Raw genomic sequence first — 27612 nt, 5'->3', positions numbered from 1 at the left:
TCATGTGGTTTTGTGCTGATTTTTTAAAAATTTTTTAATTCTCTAGCACAGTGGTGAAAGCGGGACTTTCAATCTGAGGGTCCCAGGTTTGAATCCTGATCTCGGCGCCTGGTGGGTAAAAAAAAAAGTGTGGAGATTTTTTCAATCTCCCAGGTTAACGTATGTGCAGATCCGCTAGTGCCTGAGCTCCCTACACATGCAGAAGATCAAATACTCATGTTAAAGATCCTGTAATCTATGTCAGCATTCGGTGGGTATGGAAACAAGAACATACCTGGCATGCACCCCAATGAAAACAGAGTATGACTGCCAACATGACAGGGATAAAAAAAAAAAAAAAAAAAGTCATTCATGTAAAAGCCCACTCATGTGTATGAGTGAATGTGGGACTTGCAGCCCATGAACGAAGAACAGATCCTCTCCAAAACATAATATTTTAAGAAGGCTTTCCCATGTAATCCTGATTTCCAGAGTCAAAGTTTTTTCAGTCACTGAAACCAGTAACTTGGTGAAATTTTGTTTCTAAGTTATGTATGATGATGTACAATATGCAAATGTTATCTCCAGTACACCTCCCTGAAACATGCTGTTGTTTTACCTCTTCTGTAGTACAATGTATTAATGTTGCATATCCATGGTTGCAACGATGAATTAGATTTCCAGTGTTCCTGTTTCTTGCTCCATCTCTGAAAGCTGTTTCACTGAATATCAAACAATGATCAGTTCAACAATCAAAAAAGAATATCTGTGTTCTCTACATTAGTAATTAATGATTAGAAGAATAAATTAAAAATCATGATGACTCAGTTGAAATGAATTTGTTCATCTCCGTTATATTTCAAAACTTCAGGATGCACTCTCTCCATATATCAGTTAACTGTAATCTGAATGTTATTTCAAGAACCACATCTATCAACTTTTACATATCAATATGCTTCAGTTACAGAAGTCAATATTCAGTTTGAATACTAAGTTCCAGACACTTAGTTACAGAAGTCAATATTCAGTTTGAATACTAAGTTCCAGACACCTGAAATAAACTTTTCTAAAGATATTCAGAATATTCAATCCTTCAATTTGTGCTTGGATTTCCTTGAAAAATCCCAGTTCATCCCTGTTCAGATAAATATTAAATAATACTATTTGTCGTCCAGCTGTACTTGAGAATACACTATCGTAACCCAATTTGATTCAAATCTCATGCTCTACTTCTGTGTGAAATGAGTATAATAATAATAATAATAATGGTATTTATATAGCGCTGAATCTTGTGCAGAGACAAACCAAAGCGCTTCCGCACCAGTCATTCACACACATGCATAAATCTAAAACTGTAGAAACTGAAGACAAGGAAGGGCAGGCAAGGGAGGCTATTTTGGGAAGAGGTGGGTTTTAAGGCCAGACTTGAAAGAGCTGAGAGTGGAGACTTGACGAAGCGGAAGAGGAAGTTCATTCCAATCGCAAGGTCCAGAGACAGAGAAAGAACAGCGGCCAACAGTCGAGTGTTTGAATCTGGGTATGCGTAAACAGAGTGGATCCGAAGCCGATCGCAGTGAGCGAGATGGAGTGTGGAGGTGAAGGCAGCCACAGAGATAGGAAGGGGCAGTATCCTGAAGGAAATATACTGAAATATTTTCTAGTTCTAAAAGTTAAAACTTCCATTCTTTTAGGATAACTCCCCACACCCTGACAACTCAGGGAAGATATGGTAAGGCTAGCAATTATTAATTTGGACATTTTGTACGCTACTGATACTCCCAACCCTCATTCTGCACTTTTCAGATATGTCATGTTCATCATATCAAACTGTAAAATATCAAACGACAAACTAAAGAAATAGCATATTGTTAAGTATCAATTGAACAAACGAAATATATAACATACTGCTAAGTATGTCAATTGGACAAGTATCTATTGTGAAAAACAAAACATTGTAATGCTGATGGGGTTTGCTGAATTCATAGCACAAGGAAACAATAGCAAAATGTGAGCAACCAAACAGACACTACAGTGACATTTTCCCTCCTCTGTCTGAAACATCCTCTGCAAGCAACTAAGGAGACAACTGAATCCTGTATACATATAGATGTGTGGAGTGAGTGGTGTTGGTTCTGTGTTTGTGAGTGTGTGTAGATGGGTGGGGGTGGTGATTACCACACAGTTGCATGATTCAAGTGCACAGTGTATAAAATGCTGTTTTCATACTCTGTGTGTGTGTGTGTGTGTGTGAGATCAAGACAGAGAGAGAGAGAGAACAAGAACAAGAACAAGAACTTAATCTTCAGGCCTCTGGCCCCTAGAAAGAGGTCAAAAGTACACAATATGGTAATCACGCAGCGACAACAAAATGTAAAATACATACTAACTTAAACCTGTAGAACAAAAGTGCTTCTTGTGCATAGTAAATTATTTCTTAATTTCTTCATTGCTGTCAAAGAATTCCTGTCGTATCATCAGGGCATTGAATATATAAACGCAGAGTTTACGAATCTTGTAAACAGAACCATTCTAATGATTCTTCAGCAAGTGAACATACAACTGACCTTCAGAGTTCAGATGTTTTTGCCGTAGGTTATTGTATAGGACACAATTGTTTATAAATTGGTTTTCATCTTCGACCATGTTACAACGTTTACATGTGTAATTTGAATTACATTTGAATTTCTCCTGAAAAGTTCATTTATTGGGAGCAAACCAAGCCGTAATTTTATCAAAGAGTCTCTAAAACACTTTTTATCCACAAAGTCTAAATATTGCTCACACTGAAAACCAGTTTTAAACAGTCTGTAGTTATGATATATATCTTTAGACATTACTGACTTGTCCCATTCTTGCAAAAATATATCTTTCATTCTTTGCTTGAATAATGACAAAAAAGTTTGCTCACAACCAACACCCTGTTGCAACCAGACATATCCAAACCCAAGTCTAAATAAAGTATTTTTTTACTAAAGACACCCAGCATTTTTTTCCCTTTCGTCCAGTTTAATCATTATCAAATATGCCTGTCTGGGTAATCAGTGCACATTCATATTCAACAACCTTAACCAGTACCTGATACACCTTATAGCACTATTTATGTACAGTGGGTAATGTCCTAGTTCGCTATATGCAAACTTGTTTGGTACTCTAAGTGGTATGTTCAAAAAACATTTACATGCAAAGGAATGAACCTTCTCAATATCATCAAGGCTGTTGAGACGGAGAAGTGTACAAAAGAATGGGTTGTACCTGAGCATCAAATATTTTGAAAAAAACATCCTTTGGAAATATCATTCAGCTTCATTATATATTTTATACAGTCAATACATGCATGTTTGCCTTTTACTGCTAAAGTCTCTGCTCCTTTGTTTATACTCATTTTTGTTGTAAAAACAAACCCTAGATAATTATATTCATTCACTACTTCTAGAGCATTTCCATCGAGATTCCACATCTTCCCAAAAACCACCTTTTTGAAAAACCATCACTTTAGTCTTGTCAGTATTTACATTCAAGAAGAGTTTTACATGCATTATTCAGAACATTAATTTGATTTTGCAGACCAATCGCAGGGTTAGACAGCAATACAATGTCATCTGCGAACAGAAGAATGTATAACTCCAATAAATCAGGCAAAACTGAATTCTGTGAATACCACTGTTTCCAATTGCTGATGCAATTTCGTTAACAAACAACAAAAACAATATAGGGCTTAACATACATCCTTACCTTAGGCCAACAGGACAATCAAAAAACTCTGTTAACCTATCTTCAATACATACACAAGACATAACACATTTATACATAGCAATGATAGCATTCATAAATTTCCCATTTATACCTTTCTGAATCAAAATATCAAACAAAGACTGATGTTGCACAGAGTCAAATGCTTTTCTCAGATCAACAAAACATGCGTAAAGCTTACCCCTCTCTCTCTCTCTCTCTCTCTCTTATATATATATATATATATATATATATATAAAGAGAGAGAGAGAGAGAGAGATAAATATTAATGTCAAAGAACAGCTATCAAGATCCTCAAAACAAAAACAACAACAACAAAAAAAGAAGAAAATATTCAACTGAAGAAGCAGTCATATAAACAGACATCAATATACAGAAGCATAATATGCAAAATGATACTGATATGTCAGCTTTTTTTAAATTTTACCCCAAAATTAATTTGTGGTGTGTGTGTGTGTGTGTGTGTGTGTGTGTGTGAGTGTGTGTGTGTGTGTGTGTGTGTGTGTGTTTCTGAAAGTCAATTTTAGGAAAGAAAGCAAAAGATCCAGAGGATGGAAACATGAAAGAATAATAATATTAATACTGACTAGCATTGTTCCATTTCCTTGGTCAGTGTAAACTGCAGCATTCGTTTCTCCTTGAGATACCTGGCAAATAAATAATCAAATTTTAACAGAATGGGCTGATATGCTCATTCTGTTACATTCCAACTGATGGAGAAAGAAATGAAATCAATATGATACTGTTAATAGCCAAACTGTCCATCTCTCAATTTAAACATGGATAACGTAAAAATCTGGACCTTATCTTTGAATCAGAACTTTATCTACATAAACCGTGATCAATTCACATCAAAATTCCAGAAAACTGAGCCACCAGAACACTGAGCCAGGCTCAAAAGAAACTCAAGAGGTAAAAAACATGCACATACATAATGTACTTGTATAAGTTTAGTATGCGCCTGTGGAGAAGGAGGGGGGTAGGGTGTGTGTTGGGGGTGTGGGGGGGGAGGGGAAGGGGGAAAAGAGAGAGAGAGAGAGAGAACCAAGATTTTTTTTTTCAGACACTATAATTTATTGTGAAACCATGAATGTGTTGACATGTTGCATGGTCTTGAAAATGTTGGGAATGATGACAGATTAAAAGAAATTGAGAAAAAAAAAAAAAGAAGAGAAAAAAACTGCAACAGAAAGAAAGGAGAATGATGAAAGGTGAACAAATGGGAAAAAAAAGGAAAAAGGAAAAAAGTCTTCCAGGGATGCTGAGTCTGTCCTATTCATTTGCAGAACTTTAAACTCACTCCATATGATGGAACACTATAGCATTCCTGATGTAAGGTGCGCTTCCAGACAACAGAATGCTATAGCAGTTTCGACAATCAAAAATTTTTCTACATTTTCCTCATGAGGCAGCATAACAATCGCAGCTACACAGGGCATTGCGAACGTGTCAAGGGTAAAATTTTCATTGTGAGATACCGTAACAACACACTCGCCAACACGTGACTGACTTCGGCACCCCACATGACGAGCTAATCTGCATATGTATCGAAAATGGCGTCCCAGACATTACAAGTGAAATTTTTTGGAGCAAAACAGAACACGACAGCGACTTTTACGGCTGCTGAAGTGATTGAAATGCTTCAAACTGAAGACAAGGATGATGAAGATGTTGAATACAGTATCTGCAGTGAAGAAGGCTACCGGCAAGAAGGTACTGACAGTGACTCAAGATTCAGAGGGCTGTGAAGACGGAGGGAGGTGCACGTTCACACGACTAGAGGAGAGGGGTCAGTGGGTCAAGTACAGCGAGTTCCATTCACTTACTTTATGTTTTGCATTTTTGTGATTTTTTCCAAACCCTAACAAATAGGCCGTCTGTGGGGAAAAGCAAGGGAGAAAACTTTCCGTCCCAAGTGAGTGAAGCATCCTTTACAAAAAACAATAAAAAACAAAAACAAATAAAACTAAGCTTCTTCTTTTTCTTCGTTCGTGGGCTGCAACTCCAACGTTCCCTCGTATGTACATGAATGGGCTTTTACGTATATGACTGTTTTTACCCCACCACCTAGGCAGCCATACTCCGTTTTCGGGGGTGTGCATGCTGGGTATGTTCTTGTTTCCATAACCCACTGAACACTGACATGGATTAAAGGATCTTTAATGCACATATTTGATCTTCTGCCTGCGTATATACACGAAGGGGGTTCAGACACAAGCAGGTCTGCACCTGGGAGACTGGAAAAATCTCCATCCTTTAACCACCAGGCGCCGTTACCGAGATTCAAACCTAGGACCCTCAGATTGAAAGTCCAACACACTAACCAGTCATATATTGCACCCGTCAAAACCTAGCAAACTATGACAGTTTTCCTCCTATTCTGCAAGCAGGTGTCTCTGAATCTCTAGCATTTTCCAGCACTCCACTTCTCAAGTTCAGTCCTGTTTATGTAGAGCGATTGGTGATCTTTCAAACCACACCAAAGTCCTGTGAATATGATCTCTTGCTAGCTAAACTGGCTTTTTCAGCAAATCAACTTCTACCCACAGTAATTAACTTCATGAATGAGTCTCGTACGCAACTGCCACCTCTGACAACAAATGAACAGAGTAATAGAGTCAACAAAGCAGTTAAAAACAACCTGGATTCTGACCTAGCTTCTGAGGATGTCATTACTACTCAAAACAAAACATGCAGGGTGAACAGAGCCATACAATGCCAACTGATGTGGAGGACTTTTCATGATTTTTAGCAAATGCCACTTTTTGGATGTATGCGCCTTAAATGTGTTAAAAATATGTAAATTATTTTTTCTTTAAATTCAAAGGGTGAAATCATGTGCTGTGCAACACAAGCTGGAAATCAATGTATGTACATGGCTTTAGTACTGATGAATGAGTGAAACAAAACTAACCCCCATCCCCACCAAGTTTCCCGAACAAAAAAATATAATTCATAATAAAGAGATACCTTCAGGTCATCCAAGCGGGTTTTCGCCAGCAAAATGTAATCAGTCCACAGGTCTCTGCACTTGAATGGCACAAAAGGAGGATGGAAGATGTGAGCCTGTGGGGAAAAAAAACAAACCTTACATCACTTTTTACCCCTGAATTCATTGTGATTTTTTTTTTTTTTTTTACATGTTCACAATATTATACTGAATTTGCCACAACCACACAAATCTAAATTATTTTGAAAAAGTAAAATTTCCAGCTTGTCACAAAACCCTCACTGAACCTATGAGGTGAGCCTGTCTTTTACAGTTACTCCTATGAGTTCATGGAAGCTGTAATGGACTTTTCAAAGGTAAAATAGAAAGATAAAAAGGGCTGGTGCAGCTTTTGAAGCTCCTCCATGTTCCACTCAAAAGTCAGCTTTCTCCACATCCTCTTTTCCAACTGCTGTGTGTAATCTCTCCTTCTTCTTCTGCATTCATGGGCTACAACTCCCACATTCACTCACGTACATGTGGGCAGTAACAAGTATGACTATATTTAACCCACCATGCAGGCAGCCACATTCCATTTTCAGAGGTATACATGCTGGGTATGTTTTTGTTTCTTTTACCCACTGAACACTGAAAAACATCATTCTTAACCTTCACACAAAATATACACACACAAGAGTTCAGGCATTAGCAAGTCTGCATATCTGTTGATGTGGGGGTCAGGAATATCTTTCCCCAAAACCCAGTATGCACCATGACTCAAGACTCTTCTTCTTCTCTTCTTCTATGTTCGCAACTCCCACATTCACTCATGCGTACATGAGTGGGCTTTTACATGCATGACCGTTTTTACCCTGCCATGTAGACAGCCATACTCCGTTTTGGGGTGTGTGCATCTGGGTATGTTCTTGTTTCCATAACCAACTGAACACTGACATGGATTACAGGATCTTTAACATGCGTATTTGATCTTCTGCTTGTGTATATACACGAAGGGGGTTCAGGCACTAGCAGGTATGCATGTATGTTGACCTGGGAGATCAGAAAAATCCCCACCCTTTAGCCACCAGGCGCCGTTACCAAGATTCGAACCTGGGACCCTCAGATTGAAAGTCTTTAACCATTCGGCTATTGTACCTATCACTCAGACTCAAACCAAGGACCCTCAGATTGAAAGTAAAAAGCTTTTACCATTCTAATTGAAGGTGCAAAGCTTTAAACCCTCAGCTTGTATATCCTTGTGTCATTTTATTCTTCCCCAGCCAAAGTCAGATACCCATTCACATCTTTGAGTGAAGAAAATCAGAGTAAAGTGCCATTCCCAAAGACACAACACCATGCTGAAACGTGGCCTCAAACCCTGATCACTGGATGAAGATAATGGAAGAAAAAAATGGCTTCTGACGCTGCTCACATCAGTTCTTCATCTTGTGCTGAGTAACTGATGACATGTGTCAGCTGTCCAGCACTGTCTTCTCAATGACTGTTATGGCAGATACAACCTGGACAGTTTTATTTTGTTATTTTAAAGATAAATTAAGATAAATAACTGAAGATCATATACTGAGACCATATTGAATCTTACCATCATGTCTGTCTATTCAGAATTTGGGGAATGAAGCTGACTTCTTTTTTTTTTTACACTAAATTGTGATTTTTTTTTCAATTTGATAATAGGAATCCTGTGGGCTTGTTTACCCATTTATGGATACTAACCAAGAAAATGGATGGATTCAACAGCTGAGGGTTTAAAGCTTTGCACCTTCAATCAGAATGGTTAAAGCTTTTTACTTTCAATCTGAGAGTCCTTGGTTTGAGTCTGAGTGATAGGTACAATAGCCGAATGGTTAAAGACTTTCAATCTGAGGGTCCCAGGTTCGAATCTTGGTAACGGCGCCTGGTGGCTAAAGGGTGGGGATTTTTTCTGATCTCCCAGGTCAACATACATGCATACCTGCTAGTACCTGAACCCCCTTCATGTATATACACAAGCATATGCTTTCTTTTTCTATTTCAGTTTCAATGGATAAACATTAGTACTGGTACCTTAAGTATATCTGCTGGTTCATAGGGCACAAGATCAGTCAGAAACTTCACAAGGAAAGTGAAAGCCTTTTTAGATGCAGCAGGACTTCGTACGCTATCACTGAACAATCCTGAAAAAGAGAAAAGAAATTAAATTAGCAGGTTATAAATCACACACAAAAAGACATGTTACCTATCCCTTGACTTCTGCTAATGTCTTTGGGGCACCATTGAGACACTGCCACCACTGTTCTCCACCTGTCTCTGTCCTCAACCACCCTCTGACATTCCACCAGATTCATTCCTGTCCATTCTTCAATATTGTCTTCCCACCTCTTTCACTGTCTTCCTTGTCTGCAGCTTCCTCTGACTGTCCCTTGCAGGATGATGTTTGCAAGTCAGTCCTGTTGAGCAGGAAACATGTTCATACCTCTTCATTTTCTGTTTCTTGATGACTGTGAGGTCATCAAGAAGTCCTATTACTTGGTGGATCTTGCTGCAGACCCCTTCATTTATCATGTGATACCATGTGGATGCCCAAGATCTTCCTGTAGTATCTCATTTCGGTTGCCAGGATCTTTCTTTGCATATTTGCTGAGAGCGTCAATGTTTCACAGGCCAACAGGAAGACTGACAAGGCAAGGCATCAGGTGATTTTGGCACGCAGACTGATGTTCTTTTCTCTCCAGATGGTTTGGAGTCTTGCTATTGCAGCTGCTGTTTCTGCAATCCTTGCTACGATCTCAGATTTTGAGCATTCATCGATATGATGGAGACAAGGTACTTTGAACCACAGTGTTGTGTGCTGGCCATCTGGGCTGTGCTATGACCATCTTCTTGAAATTTTGTAGACACCAAGAGTGTTAGCTACCACCAGATTGTTGGTGGCTGCAAAACTCAAGAAAATGGTGTCCTCCTTCATTTGCTAGAGGGTGTCTAAGCATCTTCTGCACCTTTCTCATTCCACTCACCTTCTACCTTTAAATGGGGAGTTTGTAGTGTACTCCTTTTTTGGTTAATATACTTACCATGTCAAACTGATGGAAACTAGGCCTACTGGTTTGCTCTGGCCAACATTCTCAACTGACTCTGTAAAAAGACATCCCGCCCTTAGTCTACCATCTGCTAGCCAATCAAATGCCATTTCAGGCCGAAGCTGATGACTTATTCCAATGGCCAGCAAAGAACATCCCATGTGAACCACGGCAAGATCTGTGGGGAACCACTGGTGGGCATTCAAGTTTGACATTGTAAGTATTATCTAGGCAAATAGGAAGTATACTACAAACTCCCCATTTTGGTGTCTACCATGTTAAACTGATGCAGAATTTAAAGCAAAAGGAGGACAACAACACCTACTGGTTTGGATGGGGAGCCCCTGTAACAGTAACAGCTTGTGTCAGCCCCTTCAAACCACCTGCCCTGATCATACAGAAATCCCTAAGTAGAGACTGATGAAGTGATCCACTGAATGGCAGATGGCTGCCTCCAAAACAAGCCAAAGAGGCAAAGAGTGCTGAAAGTGGCAATGGTTCACACTTTATTTGCTCTCAGATTTAAGCAGTTCAGATGTCTCTGAGCATTGGGGTAGGCTTTCAGGGTGACCTGAGAACCCCAATGAGAGAAGGTGCCAACAGTAATGTCTTTCTTGTAATTATCCTTAATAGAAATGAGAAGACATCACTAAGCGTACCGATTATTATGAGACCTATCGCAGTAGTAGTAGAGGCACCAAACTGGTGCTGATCTTCATCCTCCTCAGATAGGATGTCAGACACGGATCTGATCCTCTGCAAGAAAGAGGGCACTTTTGGGTCTCCGTTCTTAGCTAGAAACTCCGCAGAAAATGGGGTGTGAAAGAACTGTCCATGTGGAAGGCCATGACCTGAGGCAAACCACTCTGACCATGCATCCTGCTCCTACTTCAGCCAGTGGCTGGAAAGGGAAAGAGAGCAGTTCCCAGGTAAAGCATATCAGAGGGGATAGACAGCAATGGCTCAAACCCATTATTGAGAGAGCACTATTGAAGCCTATGGGTTCAGCCATTGCTGGGTGGCATGCAAGGCCTAGCAATTGGAACAAGTTATTCCCAGAAACTTGGAGCCCAAAAGAGAAAGTGAAGCGAGACTGAGATTGAGCAAAAAAAACAAAACATTGAATTAAACATCAACAACTTAAGCAGACAATACAAGAGACTTAAATTCTGAGAGGAAAACAAACCCAGAAAGCTGCACACAACAACAAGCATGCAAGAAACTAACACTTCAGTTCCATAAAAGGTTAGCAAAGACAGCAACAAGATAATCTTCTACTCTAAGTGAGCAGTAGCCAATGGAATATGTCATGTTTGACTGACAAACAGACGGCAGGCTAAGAACAAGATGTCTTAGTACTGAGTGTGCTGCCTTTAGACAGATGATGATCAGTCTAATGAAAACTGGGTGGTATCCCATAACTGCTCGTCCACAATGTGTTTGTGGTCAAGGAAACCCGTGTCTTCTTATTCATTTTGTTTTCCAATGAAATACACCTTGTGTCCCTTCATCTGTTATTGTTTCACCTGCGTTCTTCCACTGCATTTGCACAAGCCAAGAAGGTTCCAACAAAATGTGTTCATCTCATGTACCAACTCATCAAGTTTTCTATCTTGCCTTAACTCTATGGAGACGTAGTTAAATAGTGCATATAGTTTTACTGTGACAGGCAAATATGGGCATATTTGAAAAATTCAACACACTTTCACACAGAGACAAAGACATACAAATTATATATCACTAGAAAGTTTACCATCTCTTCTTTTAACATTTAAAAAGTTTTCTCATTAAATGCTGCTAATTTTTTTTTTTTTAAATATTTTAAATTATGTCACTAAATACTGAGAAGAAAAAAATTGAAAAATAGGTATACTGTACTCACCAGGCAAGCCACATCCATCAGCTAATCCACAAGGCAGCATAAGATGATTTTCTCACACAGTAAGGTTCCCTGATTCTCATGGATCAGTTTGAAGTCAAATGTTGCACAACAAACTGTTAAAAAAAAAAAATAGAAGATCACAACACTGGAAAGAGAGAAAAGGAAAAATCATACAAATCCATCACTTGAAAAAAAACCTATGTACACATTTCTGCTGCAGCTAGATTATTATTTGCTGTAGTCCTTGACTGTGTGGAAGACCTCAAAGCATGGAACAGCACAGAGGGCACTTTACACTGTTTGCACATGACTGTGGTGGCTTTTTTGTGTGTGCATTTTTCACCTCTTGATGTGACGCTCCTTGTGCTTTGTGTTTGGCGTAACACACCTTGCACCCTCTCTGTGCTTTCCTGGTCTGCTGCTCATTGGTGGGTGGAATGGTTAGCAGGCCAGTGACTGCCTGGCCTCAGTCTCCCCATGTCTGCTCCTGTGTCTGGCAGATCTCCTGCTTATGCATGTAAAGTGTTTTGAATTTCTGTAACAGACAGTGCTGTCATAAGAAAAAAAGAAGAAAAAAAGAAGAAAAACTTTTGCATGTATTGCAAAAAAAAGGGCAAAAAAGAAAAGAAAAAAACAAATGCAAAATAAACGTCAATAATATTACACAGCATATACACATGCATAATAATTCAGGAGTGACAGTATAAATAACACACATGCACAGACATGCCCATGCATAATACACTGACACACCCATTACACAGACACATACCCACACATTTAATCAGCGCACACACAGAAAATGAAGATTTTACATTAATATATACAAATTATTCATTAAAAATTGTAAAAATCAACATTATTCACACAACAAATAAATTAGCAAAGTATCAAATTGTAAACACACTCACCTCAACAGGAGTGGACATGTCTGGAAAGTCAGCAAGAGTCCTGGGGTCTCAGTGAAAGGTGCAGCCAGTGGGAAGTTTGTTCAGGTCTTTTACCCACTCATACAAGTACTCTTGTTCCTCATCGTCAGTATCTACAGTCATAAAGTCATCTTGTCTTGCAGTAAGGCCGTCACTAGTGTCGCTGTCGATTTCTGTTTCAGCGCCGTAGGGGTCAGTCAGTCATCATCATCAGAAAAATCATCAGAGAATTCGTCACCAGTGTCAAGGAGGTCACGTTCAATGTCTGATCCTCCGTCACAATTTCAACAGCCTCACGCAGGGAGTACATTCGTCTCGGCCGCCATTTTGGATATGAAAAAAAATCGACCTTTCAACCAGTCTAGAAAAGTCTAAAAAAAATGCTTTTCACACAGTTAACGGTCAAGGGGAAATAACTCGTTTTTCCCAGACTGATCCCTCAAGACAGCCTGATTAGTTTCCCTTTAATTGAACACTGCTGAGTGTATGAAAAAAAATTATGCGATGTGCCGAATCCTACACTACGGCACGTCATTCTGAGAGGGCGGAGTGCCAGCGTATCTCCAATGAGTTAATGTTCCAGTGTTCCAAGTGCCATTGACAATGTCATCTCTGGTAAGGAGCTTAGTTCTTAGGGCACCAGTACCACACTTGTCACCTCTGCCCTGATGTGAAGTGACAGACATGGTCCTTGGTGACCCAAGTGACGACCGCACCAGTATTTTGCACTGGTTGTCATCATCATTGTGAGTCTTGGGGCAAGATGACCTGGCAGCTCCAATCCCATTCCAGGCTGTTAGTCACGGCTGAAGTCCCTCAAAACTTGGAGAATCGCCCTGGCCCCATTGACTTTGAACAAAATTTGTCCACCCAGTGATGCAGTGTCAACATCATCCTCTCACATAGTTTAACCCACCAGCTGATGTGATTTACTGTGGTGTGGCTCTTGGAACCACTGTGGTGTGGCTCTCAGAACCACAAAAAGACAACTGTCAAAAGGTTATTTTCATAGTGTGCACACTTCTTCAGGTCACCTTGACCTGAGTCAGAGAAGACAACATCATGAGTGAAATGTTCTGAGCTGGACTTTAAGTTTCAATTTCAGTCTGTGAAGGAGGCGTCACTGTGTTCTGACAAATCCATGCACACTTCACCACATCTGCAAAGCAGGTGCCTGACCAGTAGCATAACCCAATGTGCTAGTCAGGCCTTGAGTGCATGAAAATAATTACATTTGTGTACATAACAGAGCAGATTTTTACCAGTGGACAATACTTATGTTGCCATGGGTTCTTTTTCAGTGTGTCAAGTGCATGCTGCACATGGGACTCAGTTTATCAACTCTTCCAAATGACTTGTCACTCAAACAGTTTTCCAATAAAACATTGGGTGAGACCAGGATTTGAACCTACACCCTCATGGACATTGTATTGGTAGATAATCATCTTAACCATTCTACCTGACCAGAAGAATGTGTCAGATCCACAGATCACAATTTTATCAAAAGACCTTCACTTGTCCAGAGTGATTATTGTGTATAATTATCTTGTATATATTATACCTGAAAATGGAAAAAAGTTTGTTTGTTTTTTTACTGGTTGTTTACACATGACAAAAGTAATCATGCATTAGCCATGAAGGCTTTACCTCTTGATACTTATTTACTTCTGAAGTTCTTTATACAGTAAAATTGTCACTACTTGAATGTGCTACACAGCACAGTGAGTCTCCTCTTATGAAAAGGTGGATATATAACCAAAAAACTATCTAGATATATTAGGTCGGTCTGGCCAAATTTTCAAGTTCATAGCAGAAGCCTCATATTTAATAGCATGAAAGAGTGCAATAAAGTAATCAGCCATACCAAGTTTCAAAGCAATATGACAAAAAGGTTTTGAGATACTGAGTTTTGAATTTTCAAAAAAAAAAAAGATTTTAGCAAATCTCACAAAATGGCATTTTAGAACCTGTATAGAACTGCAACTAATAGATTCTCATAGTCAAAACTCTTCATATATGATCTGCATAATACACAGAAGATCTCAATTTGTTTTCAGTTGGCTGTTAATGTTACTGGCTGAATGCTAGTGTCATGCATGTGTGGGTGTATGTGTGAATGTGTGTCTTCATGTTTTATATTTATTTGCTTATTTATCATCATTGTTGTCTTATTTATTTATTTTTATTATTATTATTATTATTATTATTATTATTATTATTACTACTACTATTACTACTACTACTACCCCTTTTTTTATATATTATAATTATATTTATTTATTTACTTATTTATGTACGCTTCTCTATTATTTATTCACCTTTCTTTTTCTTTTTCTTTTTTTTTTTAAATTTCTCAAGGCCTTGACTAAGCGCGTTGGTTACACTGCTGGTCAGGCATCTGCTTGGCAGATGTGGTGTAGCGTATATGGATTTGTCCGAACGCAGTGATGCCTCCTTGTTGAGTTACTCAAACTGAAACTGAAACTAGTGTCATAAAATCTGGGAAAAATGCTTAATTTCTGGATGTCTGATCCTGCAGTTTTGATAATAGCATTACTAAGATGAATGTTACTCAAAAACTATTGCATCTACATAAACATTCAAGATATTTCCAGGTTAAGAAAAGACTGTAGACTTATAAGACAGCAAATGTTTATCATAAATCTTGATAAATGACAGATTTTAACATGATAATATGAAAAAAATAGGCTTAATTCAAGATGATCGAGGATAATGTGCTCCATTAATTTAAAGCTAAATCATCCTTTTAGAAAATTTTCAGGTTTTTTTCCAACATGAAGTCAAAATCAATATGTATGCATCACTTTATGAAATTGTTTTATTGTTTGCACTTCCTTATTAAATATCAATCAGTACAGCTGAACACACCAGTTTTTAAGTTCAGACATCCAAATGAAATTATGTATGGTCCGAAACAGTGCAAAAAGTTTTAAAAAGGTTGAAAGGAAAAACAATCTTACAATACAGCATTGAAAGGTACCCAAAGGGTACCCACTGGTAGTGTTATTTTGATTAATTTTCTTCTTTTTTTGCCTTCTCATTCCCAAGTAACTGCAGACATTTGAAATTCAAAAGCACAATAGCGCACAAAATCTTGTACTTCTTTTTAATCAAAAAATTGTCCTCCACCTTTTCTTCAAGCATGTCCACCTGCTGAACAATAACATTACAATGAAAGTCTGGTACTATAAAGTAAAGACAATACTCTATCACATCTACCACGAATTCAACAGGTAAGCTTACACAAACATGTGCATGCGCACACAGACACACAAAACACACACAGACACACACAAACATGCGTCCACATGAATACATAACATCTGAGGAGATGAAACTACAGCTTGTTAACTACCTAACATTGCATCAAATCAGTCATCACATTGTCTACACGAAGAACACCTCATCACCTGTATTTTGATAGTATAAGGCCCTTATCTATCATTATCTTAGTTTTAAATTCGGATATCTCATTATCTAATGATTTTTTTTTTCTACGATTCATTCTAGCTGATAAATGACTAAGAAGTTGCAAATAACATGTAGGAATCTATCAGTCTTGCAATGGAATTCCCGCTCTTTGAGTACAAATATTGATAATCTTCGTGCTTACCTTTTGAAAACTCTCATCATATTCTCCTTTTTCATTCCTTGAATGTTATTAAAAACAAGTTACCGAATCTGAAAGGTTATTATTATCCTCCGGTTTATCATATAAGCGAGGATTCTGACAAGATTAGTACAGCTATTTACGTGCAGTGTGGTTTGAATTACGCAAGTGTCCCATCCATCTCCTGTTTCAAACTATACTGAAAAGATGTCAGCTACGTTTGTAAAATTGCATGTCTCTAATAATCAATCATACATTTTGCGTCAGTCTACTATCCCAAAGGTCCAAGTAAACAAAATACAAATTGGTTGCGAACATTAAATTGCTCAAAAGAAAGATGGATCGTCGGGGAGATTTTAATTCCCATGCTCCCTTCTGGATAGTGATTGTCAAATAATATCTCATCCTGACTTTGTTGAAAATATTGTTGATTCATCGTTGCATTTACTTAACGATGGGAGGAATTACACGTATCCCAGATGTGGCTCATCATGGAGCATCGGCACTTGACCTAACCTTCATATCGCCATCTCTAGCTTTAAACAGTACAGTGGGATACTGGGGATGATCCACTAGGCAGTGATCACGTGCCAATCACACTGTCCTTTAAAGGATTGTAATATATCTAAATATAGGGGAGAGACGAAATCCCAAATTCAATTACAAATATGCAAACTGGGAAACATTTAAAAAATATCTTACGAACATTTCTGAAAGTGAAATTTTTTGTGAAGATTTAAATGTTTTTTATAACAACTTTCAAAAATCAATTATTGGAGCTGCTGAAATAGCAATTCCCAAAAAAGGTTCCAAAGAGGAGTGACATTTTTTCTGGAAATGTTTGGTGGAATGATGCATGTGCGGAGGCTGTAAATACAAAGAAACTAGCATACCTAACAGGGTTTAAGACTCAGAAAAGTACCTGACAAAGATGTAAAAGAAGCCGCTCATAAAGAAATGTGTTACACAAAAATCAAGGCGAATAGAATCATAGCCCGAGAAAAAAGACAATACTGTCACAATTCTGTTTGAATGAAGTATCTGACCAAAAGGGAAATATAAGAAAGTGTGGGCCAAAATGAAAGAAATGAAATCAGGCATTGTTCTGCAAGACTATCCTATAAAACAAAAGATAAAGAGTTTCTGTCCCCTCAAGAGAAGGATGAAGAATTTGTTTGTATGTATTCTAAAACAGGCAGTGTAGATAGTTTGTCAACTAAACAAAAGTCTTTAAGAGAGGAAGAAGAAATCAGTGACAAATATAGAGATCCTACCCCACAAAATGATAATACAATCAATTCAGCAATAACTTTACATGAGGTTAAAGAACGCTATTCATTTGTTGAGTAACAAAAATGTGTCAGTTGGTAAGGATGTAGTATCTTACACCATGTTAAACCATTTGCCAGAAAACTGGATAATTATATTACATACATTATTCAAAAGTGCTGGGAATGTGGACAAACCCCTGAGGTATGGAAAACTTTCATTGTAACTCCTGTATTAAAACAGAGTAAAACCTCGAACAGAAGCTTCGAGTTATAGACCTATTTCGGTTACCTCCCACGCTGGGAAAGTCATGGAGAAAATTGTAAATATTAGAATGGTGTATTACTGTGACAAAAATAACATAATTCTGTCAGCTCAAACTGATTCCGGAAAGGAAGATCTACAACTGATCATCTGACCCGTTTTCTAAGCGAAAAAGTATCCTTGCGTCCTTCTTCGTTCTTACTAAAGCTTATGACCGAGTATGGCATAGCAGACTGTTATTTAAAACTGAAACAAATTGGTCTGTCAGGTCATGTTTATGACTATGTTAAATCCTTAATGGAGATATATAGTGGCAAAAGTGGGAGTAACTTTATCAACCTCTAGGCCTATAAACATGGGAATCCCACAGGGTTCCATTATTTCTCCATTGTTGTTCAACATTATGCTTTATGATTTACATACATGTTTTTCAATCATCTACCAAGCCGGGTCAATATGCTGATGATAATGCAATATGGATTCAGACATCCTTGAGGAAAAGGACAAGCCTACATTATCAATTATGTACAGAAACATTTTCAGGGTGAACTCGATAGACTGAGTAGCTATATTTCAATCTAATGGTTTTGAGTTTTCTGTAGAAAAAACACATTTGATCCTCTTTAATAATGGCTATAATCCCAGCAAACTACCCCGATTTTTTTTAGGAGGACGTGAAATATTTTTTTAAGTTTTGGGAAAAAAAATTTCTTCGGATCCTATTTTCTTCAAAAACTAAACTGGAAGAAACACTGACTAAAGCAGTTAAAAGTTTAAATTTCTCAAAAAATTGTAAGTCACTCTCCTTGGGGACAAGACTCCAAAATTCTTTTACATTTAGCGACATCTCTCGTAAGATCAAGATTGACCTACGGTCAAGAAATTTTCTTTTCTGCTCCGCCGACGTTTCTAAAGAAACTGCGAATAATTGACAGTAAAGCTGTGAAACTGGCTTTAGGGGTACCTGTGCATACTAAGACCTCAGAAGCCTATAAGCTTGCGGGTCTTCTACCACTAGATGAAATCAGAAAATTAAGTTCTGCTAAATATATTGTGAGATGTACAGCAGTGGATGATTTTGAGGAATTAAATATTAGGTCTGTTATTGATTTTCCAAAAAATGCACAAAATAATTTAAATCTACAAACCATTCGCACATATGTGTCAGATATTTTTAAATTCTTCAGACATTGATTTGCATGATATTGCACCTTGTGTTCTGGTGTCACCTGTCCCTCCCTGGGAGTTAACAAAAGCAAACGTCCAACATATGTGCTTCTGACACAACAAAAGGAGAATCTCCACATATAATAGCAGCATCTGTCAGAATTGAATTAGAAGAAAATTTTGATTATCATTTAAAAGTTTACACTGTAGCTCGGTCCTGGATGACAGCAGTGCAGGATCTGCTTTTGTCATTCCTGACCTAAAAACAGAAAAATCATATTATTTAGGTAAGGGACATTCAATTTTACAGGTGAATTGGTGGCCATCCTTATGGCTTTAAATCATCTTGTTGATATACCAATCATAGTAAGTAATATCCTAATTTGTGTTGATTCTCAATCTGTCTTAAAAGGTTTGCTCCTTTTTGAGAATAATCAAAGAGAAGATTTATTTTTTGAAATTAGGTATTTATTTTCACTCCCTATTTGTTAAGGGTACAAATGTTGATTTTTGTTGGATACCATCCCACACTGGATTCCGTTATAACGACCAAGCAGACAGGGCAGCAAAAAGGGGAGCAAAACATCATATAGATAGTATAAAAGTATATTGCCCATTGTCATACAAGGAAATAAGCAATATACTAGAAAGAGACTTTTATAGGTGCTTGAATTCAAGTCTAAGACCTCGTCAGTTCACTCTCTCAGACTTTGGTCCGATTCGCAGACCAATTCTGAGTTTAGCTCTCAGACTATTATCAAATTCATTACGGACCAAGTATTGCTCTAATTTCAATGTATATGCTTTAGTAACCTGACAATTGAGCATATAATTTTTCACTGTAGCTTGATGAGGCCTTTTGTTCACGAAAGTGTGTCTTCACAAGTGACTGAGAATCGTTGATGTTTTTGAACTGTTTGCATTCATTATCAGTGTTTCGCTTGTTCAGTTTAACGACATCTCTTTACGAAGTCCTTTAAGTAATTTCCAGTAACTGTATAAGAGGTGTTTTTTTTGTTTGTTTTGTTTTCTTCCAAATTTCACCCACATTTTTACCCTCATCTGCCCAGTTTCCCCAACCCTCCATTCATCCACATCTCCCACCCCTTCTAACCGATAATACTCAGATGTATTTATAAATACTTTAACAAAATGTCTTCAATCACCGATATGTGTGACGGGACATTTAAACAAAAATTCCTCCTCCTACATGTGCCCATATATGTACACAAAAAAACAGAAAAAAGCATGCACACAGACAAAAAACATTTGTGCATGTTTTCAAACACTTTTTGCATATACAAACCCTTCACATAATATCCATGAAAGGATACATACAATAAATGAGATATACACACAATAGCACAAACTTACAACCCCCGCCCCCCTTTCCCCCTCCCCTCCCCACACACATCACTGACCTTGTTTTAAACTATAGTATAATTTTACATTTCGTTATTGGGAACACAGAACATGAACACATTATTCCATAACAGGAAATGCAAACACATCTTGTAAGCATACACATCACACATACATATTACTTTGAACTTACAAAAAATTCAACTTTGCTTAAAATAATCATTTTGTGTAAAATCTATCTATCTATCTATCTATCGATATCTAAGATAAGATAAGATAAGATAAGAATAACTTTATTATCTCATTAAGAGCAATCACATCAGGTGCGGCAAGACAAACGTAGACAATTACTCAACAACAAAAATATTTAACATGACTTAATTAAAAAGAATCAGTAAACAATTTTGGACATTCATTAAGTATTGCATATTATATATTATATATATATGATGATGATGATGGAGTCTCCCCGTGGGGCTGACGGATGAGTAGGCAGGCAGGCTTATTTTGTCGGTGTTGTGTCCTCATATGGGAGAAGAGGCCGATTTCTGGATGCGCAGCACTTCCCACAGGTGTTTGCAAGGGAAAACGTCTCCAGAAGTTGAGCCCTGCTTCCTTCGCTCACGCTTCTCCTTAATGGCCAGCGTTCTCTTGTTTTCAAACGTCTTTATCCACTAGAGCACAGCATCCTCCAGCGACAGCGGTCAAGGGCATCAGTTTCCCAGGAAGTGATGTCTATGTCACAGGCATTGAGGTTTGTCTTCAAGGTGTCCTTGAAGCGCTTGCAGGTCTTCCAAGTTCACAGTGGCCTTCCTTCAGCTGCCATACAAAAGCATCTTCAGGATCCTGCTGTCTGTCATGCAGACAACGTGTCCTGTCCAGCGTAGCTGGCACTGGATCAGCAGGCTTTCAATGCTGGGCAGGTCGCTCCTCTCTAGACCTGGAGGTTGGAGACTTTGTCTTGCCACTTATGCTGAGGATCTTTCGTAGGCATCTCTGGTGAAACTGCTCAAGTTGTTGAATGTGACGCGATACATTGTCCATGTTTCACAGCAGTACAACAAGGTGGTCAGCACAACAGTTCTGGGGTTTTCATCTTGGTGCTGAGCCTGATGCCTTTGTTGTTCCACAGCCTGTTGTTGAGTCTGCCAAAGACGGAGCTGGCCTTGGCGATGCACAGCGTCACTTCTGCATCAAGGGCTTCCGTTGTCTGCACAGGGTGCTGCCCAGGTAGCAAAACTTGTCGACTGACTTGATCTCTGTGTCATTGATCTTGATTGCAGGTGGGAGGAGGCACTGGTGTTCTGTGAGCTAGCCGGTTGGTACATATATATATATAATATATATATATATATATATATAAGATAATAGATAGATAGATAGATAGATAGATATATGTATATATATATATTCACTCAAAATGTTTGTTATTAATCATTGTAAACATACTGAAAGACATCAAGGTTATCAATACAGTAATCAATTAAGATAAGATACATTGTATACTGACAGACACAACCATTGCACAATTCCTATTGCACATTCACCCTACACACTGTCACACATATTAACCCCTTCACTGCTAGTACGTTTTTGCTATAGCCTATGCTGAGAATTTTTTTCTGAAAAACAAGAAAAATGCACCAATGCTCTTAATCTGTTTATATTTTGAAAAAGTACTGAAGATAAATGCATAAAAGTTTATATAAAATGAAAGGAAAATGAACCAAGATTTTGTTTTTAACACTCACAGGTGTTCAAGAAATGAGTCAATATGACACAAAAAATTCCATAAAATGCAATGAAAAAAATTAGGACCTTCATTGTACCATGTAGGTGCTACAACATCAACCAGGTTATGACCCAGTCTTTCTTGTGACTGTTTTGATCAACCATACACACTAGTGGTCCCAGCTGTGCAACAGTGTCCAGGTCCATAAGACTCCAACACAGTCCACACCAAAGAATGAAAAGGGTGTACTCGCCCAGCATCTATCACCAGTAAAAACGCTGTGTGTGGTACTTGCAGAAACAGTCTTCAAGACACAGCGCTGGTTGCTGGGGCAGTCTGGGCAGTATAACCTCAAATACTTTCTTTGCCTTTCTTCCAGCAGACTCTGCACCATGTTTGTAGCCAGGCCTTCTGTGGTAGCTGGGATGACATCAATGAAATGTCGTCCACACAGGCAAACAGCATGGTTATCTTCAGCAGTGTTTGGGTCTTGGTCACCAAAAATCATGGCACTAAATACATCCTTCTGGAAGTCCAGGAATGTACTGCTGTTGCCTGCTTTTTGTAGAGGATGTGTGCATTCAGCATGGCAATTTGTAGAAAACGCACACACAGCTTTTTGTACCACTTAGGTTAAATTCCTTGTGGCATCATAGGCTGCAGCTGTTCATTATGACGGTCCATGGCACACACGTTTTGATGTAATCCAGAATTGCTGGAGCTTGTTTGCTCCCCTTGGTCTTGCTGCTGCTGGTCTTCAGCTGCAGGTTTGTGGCAAGTTGTCAACTCCAGATGGTCCAGGACGAACATCATGATCATCACCATGCTGCATACCTGAAACATTGCATGAAAGACTAAGTTTGTTGGGGTTTTTTTTGTTATTCTGATTGTTTCCAGAAGCTGAAATACATACACACACACACACCTACCCCCCCCCCCCCCACCTCCCCAACACACACTGAAAATGGTTCATGGTATGCCACACACCCCCTTCATTCTCTCTTTCTCATACAAAACAAAATCACACACACACACACACACACACAACTTTTCCACAAGTGTTGCATTTACTAAGTAATTTAGGCATACAATTCTGAATGTCCTTCTCTGTCTGTCCTTCCCCTCCCCCCACCTCACCACACACACACACACATGGCGAGTGCTACTGTACAGACTAGCAACATCAACAGCATCAGTACGCTGGGCAGGTGGGCAGAGAACAGTATCACATCAACGACAGTGACGGCCGAGAGAGGTGGTGCACAACAGTGCAGAGCGGAGAGTAGGCGGAGACTGAGAGAGATGGAGTCACAGAGGCAGCAGGACAGCCAGTTTCCTTCACCTGCAGGGCATCACTTGAATCAAAGCGACAACGAGCTGAATATCGATCCAGTGGAGGACGAACCAGTTGGCGGACAAGGCAACAATGCTGCAGGTCCAGTGACAGTTCCTGTGCCCCCTAGAGGTGTGAAGTCGTGGGTGAGGGATGGGGGAGCAGGACAAGAGGTGGAGGGAGAGATGAGAAGTAAAAGAAGGGAGGTGACTGATGGAAGTGCTGTGAACAATGACCCTGTACCCACCACCCCCCCCTTGTGTGGTTTTGGACGTGGTTCTCCCGTCAGTGCGGGGAGTAGTGCTGGGTCAGCTGCTTCAGCCGGAAGGGGAGGGGACTCGCATGAGGGGTGCACGCCAGTCAGAGGCCGCTCAGTTGTTGCACTCTCCTAGGCAGCTGAGGAGCCGAGCGACCACTGCACCAGACCGCAGCCTGGGGAGCTGAACAGTCAGTGGAAGAGGTTGTTCGTCCAGGGTTGCAGGTGAGACTGCTGGCTTGGACTCACTCAGCAACTGTAGTGATGATGAAGTGAAGGTGCAGAATGAGGTCAGACCAGGATCCGGCATACAGCGATCGAGTGCCAACGGAACTGTCAAGGCAGGTTTGAATCCAGCACTGTTGTTGATGGTAATATACCCCAGCCCTCACGCTGTAGTATTTCTTTCACCTCATTAATATTGAAGGTCTTTGGCGTATTACGGATGAGCTTGACATGTCGTTTCGTATATGATTATGATTTGCTCTTTTAGTAAAACGTTTACCGAAACAATCCCTAATACTCTATTTTTTTCTCATGCTTTGTTTGTGTGTCCTGGTGTTAAGATTTCCAACAGTATACACGGACATTTGTCTGGTGTAGCTCTGCTGTAAAGAAGGATTTTGTGCCATTCATTGTGAGAATACATGTCGAATTTGACAATATTATTGGGGTAAAGCTGCCCGTGTGTACTTCTGGGTACTGCATCTGACTGCCTCCTTACTGAGCATACATTCCACCTGAAAATTCTAAACACTATGAAGAACAGATATATATAAAGGAGGAATTTGTATTATACTCCATGTTTGGTGATACATATACTTACCATGTCAAACTATGCAAACTAGGCCTATCGGTTTCCTGAGCTTGGCCAAATTTCGCGCAGCAACAGTGAAAAAAACGAGCCTCTTGCCCGGTCCCTCGTAGCCAATCAAACGCCTCTAAAAGCTATAAACACTGAATCATTCTGTGGCCATCGAAGAAAATGCCCCACGCGGAGACACAGGACGGACGGGCGGGCATTCAAGTTTGACATGGTAAGTATATGTATCACCAAACATGGAGTATAATACAAACTCCTCCTTTTGGGGTCATATACTGACCAATCAAACTGATGCAGAATTTAAAGCAAATGGGGGAGGGCAACGCCTACTGGTTTATATGGGGAGCCCTTGTAACTGAGACGGCAGTGTTAGCCGCAACAAAGGAAATCCCTTGGAACCGTCAGCCCTGGTCATACGGAAATCCCTGAGGTAGAAGTTGAAAGAAGGGATTCTCAGACTGCCAGAAGGCTGCCTCCAAGACACCTGCAGTGGCACTGAGTGCTGGAAAGCAGCCGAAGTAGCTATGGCCTGCACTTCGTGTGCTCTGGGATTAAGACAGCTGATATCCCTGTGTGCATGAGAGTAGGCTCTAACGAATGACTTGGGAAACCCAGCGGGAAATGGTGCCTGCAGCGATGTCTTTCTTGTAATTCTCATTGAAGGAGATGAGAAGACGCCTCTGAGAAGAACGCCTATGGCGAGACCTATCCCAATAGTATTTGAGACACCGAACAGGGCAAGAGATGCCTATCCTCATCATCTTGGGCAAGAATATCAGACAAAGGTCCGACCCTCAGAGAGAGGGAAGCGACCTCGGGTCTTGGTTCTTAGCCAGAAACTCTGGAAGGAAACAAAGAGTGATGGAACCATCTCAGTGGAAGGCCAGATCTTGTGGCATTCCACTAAGACCATGAATCTCACTTCTATGAGGGCCTGTGGCCAGCAACAGAAGGAAAGTGGTCTTGAGGGTGAGCAAGTCGAAAGGAATAGTCCCCAATGGCTCGAAGGGCTGTTTTCGAATGAAATCCAGCACCAGGAACAAGTCCCAGAGGGGCACTCTTCTGGGGTTTCTAGCTTCCTTCAGAGAGGCGCCCCTAGCCACCTCTCTGAGCAGGAAATCCGCTTCAAAGGCGGACCACCTAGCTGTTTGATTGTGTACAGATAGGCAGACCTGTACCCTCGCACAGAACTAGCAGACAGGTTGAGAACCAAGGAGCCAGAAAGTTGGCCAGCTGCATGCTCGTAGGGTTAGTAGGGGGAATGTCCTGAGCTGTACACGACCGCAACCATTTCTTCCAGCGACAGTCATACAAAGTCTCCGTTCCCTCCCTCCTTGCTTTGGTGACTATGGAGAGGAGGTCAGAGGAGGCACACCACGCGTGCAGGTGGAGCAGTTGAGGATTCAAATGAGGAATGCCCGAACGAGGCTGTCTCAGCAAGATGACGTTTGGTTTCGAGTTCCAGGGGTGGAACAAGTGTCAGGGACTGAAGGTCCGGAAACCAGGGCTGGGCTGGCCATTTCGCACAATGAGGATCAGCTGCAGGCGTTCCAATCTGCTTTCTGTATCACCTTGAACAGAACTGGAAAGGAGGAAACGCACAGGCATCAGACTGCTCCAGTCTAGAGCTGCCCACGTTTCTGGGTCGGCGACCAGAGAAACATAAGTGGGCAGTCTCTTGTTGAACTTTGTGGGTTGGTCTGGTGGGAGTGGACAAGGGGTTGGCCCCTGGTCCTCCCGGCAACCCAGCGTGCACCATAGGTGCGCCCTAGTACGGGTAGAATGGGGGTAACCACCCGGGGCACAAGCCATCCTGTGACCCCAACCCCAAGGGTCACTGGCGCCTTGACCTCCATGAAGGAAAAACCTGCCAAGTCGGAGGAGTCAGTACCGACTTGGGTGTCAGTCCCACCCGAAGACGAGCGGGCTGACTGCCTGGAACCGCCTGACACGCGCGGGCCTGCCCCAGCAGGGGAGAACGGCCAGATAGCGGGAAGACCTGCAGAGCAGGTTGCCACGCACCCCAAATCCCCCCCCCCCCCCCGGAACCAAAATTTTCTCCCCCCCAGAAGGTGGTGGGGGAGGGGGTCAACAGAGAAGGGAGGAGGGGAACAGCAATGGGGCCCCTGAGGGCCGTCTCCGAGTGGGACCTGGATAACGCCGGCGCGGCCTCCCCTCGGAGTTCACGCCTAGCCGCAAGTCCCCACCGCCAAGAGAGAACTTGCCACTCCCCCCTCTCCCTGCCTCGTGCTGGGACACCTCGGGAGGCGACGCTCGTACCCCTTTCCCCCCGGTCCCCTTCATGACCGTTTTACTGGTACGAGAGTCGCCCTCCACGATCAGCTTCTAAAGACGCATCTGAAGGTCCTATAGGGAGGAATCATGAGCTCCAGGCCTGGGAGAGTCCTTGCCGAGTCTCAATCCCAGCCTCATGATCCCTGCCTTCATGGATGGCATACGAGCATGGTACCCCCGCTTAGGCACCCAGCGAAAATCCGACCCCCAACAGAGAAAGGAAAGACAGGATTGACTTAGAGGTAGAGAAAAACGAACGAATCAAGGGGGCCGAGTCGAATTGAGTACACAGAATGTAAGAATACAATACGGACAAGCCGCATGCAGCAAATAAGGCCAAATGAATATGCTTAATAGTCAAAAAAAGCGCAAGACGAGACACAGCGTAAACCTGTCAAGATGGCATATATAATGGTATTTTGATGTTAGAAGATTGTTTGCTAGAGTTGTTTAAAGAATATGGTAACTGTCCTGTAATTGTATACGGTGATCTGAATGCTCGCACGGGTACACTGAACTACAGAAATGTTGATCCAATTAGTGATTTATGTACTCCAAGCGGCCCGTGATACACTGGAGACATCTACTGTGCAGAATGATTATTTATGTAGAATTTCTAAAGACAGTCATGTGAATTCTTTTGGTCGTTACCTGCTTAATGTATGCGAGGATTTCGACATGATTATTCTTAATGGTTTAAAATTGTTGTTGAGCTATACATACATTGCTACAATGGCTGTAGTGTTGTTGTTTTTTTCAATCCAGCTCAGTGCTTACTCGTTGTAAAAGTTTGAATGTTAAGCATATCGTAGAGTCAAAGCATTCCCTTGTTGAGTTTTGTTTGGCTGTGAATACGAGTACAAACGTTTCGCAGCAGCAGACTAGAATATATATGCCCATGTCCACACTAACTGAGTATAAATGGGATTATGAA

The 27612-nt window shown here is 40.4% G+C and overlaps 1 long non-coding RNA gene across 1 annotated transcript; it reads right to left on the bottom strand.

The window, feature by feature from the left end:
- Nucleotides 1-4284: 4284 nt before the first annotated feature.
- On the bottom strand, nucleotides 4285-8923 carry LOC143285718 (uncharacterized). The gene is made up of 3 exons (XR_013055722.1): nucleotides 8723-8923; nucleotides 6700-6795; nucleotides 4285-4376 (listed from the first exon to the last, which is right to left on the bottom strand). It is a non-coding gene; the product is annotated as an uncharacterized LOC143285718 (long non-coding RNA).
- Between the last annotated feature and the right edge of the window lie 18689 nt (nucleotides 8924-27612).

The sequence above is a fragment of the Babylonia areolata genome, chromosome 9 (assembly GCF_041734735.1).
Source record: "Babylonia areolata isolate BAREFJ2019XMU chromosome 9, ASM4173473v1, whole genome shotgun sequence".
NCBI classification, from domain to species: domain Eukaryota; kingdom Metazoa; phylum Mollusca; class Gastropoda; order Neogastropoda; family Buccinidae; genus Babylonia; species Babylonia areolata.
Note: the sequence above shows the minus strand (reverse complement) of the source record. Positions and strands in the feature narration are given on the sequence as shown.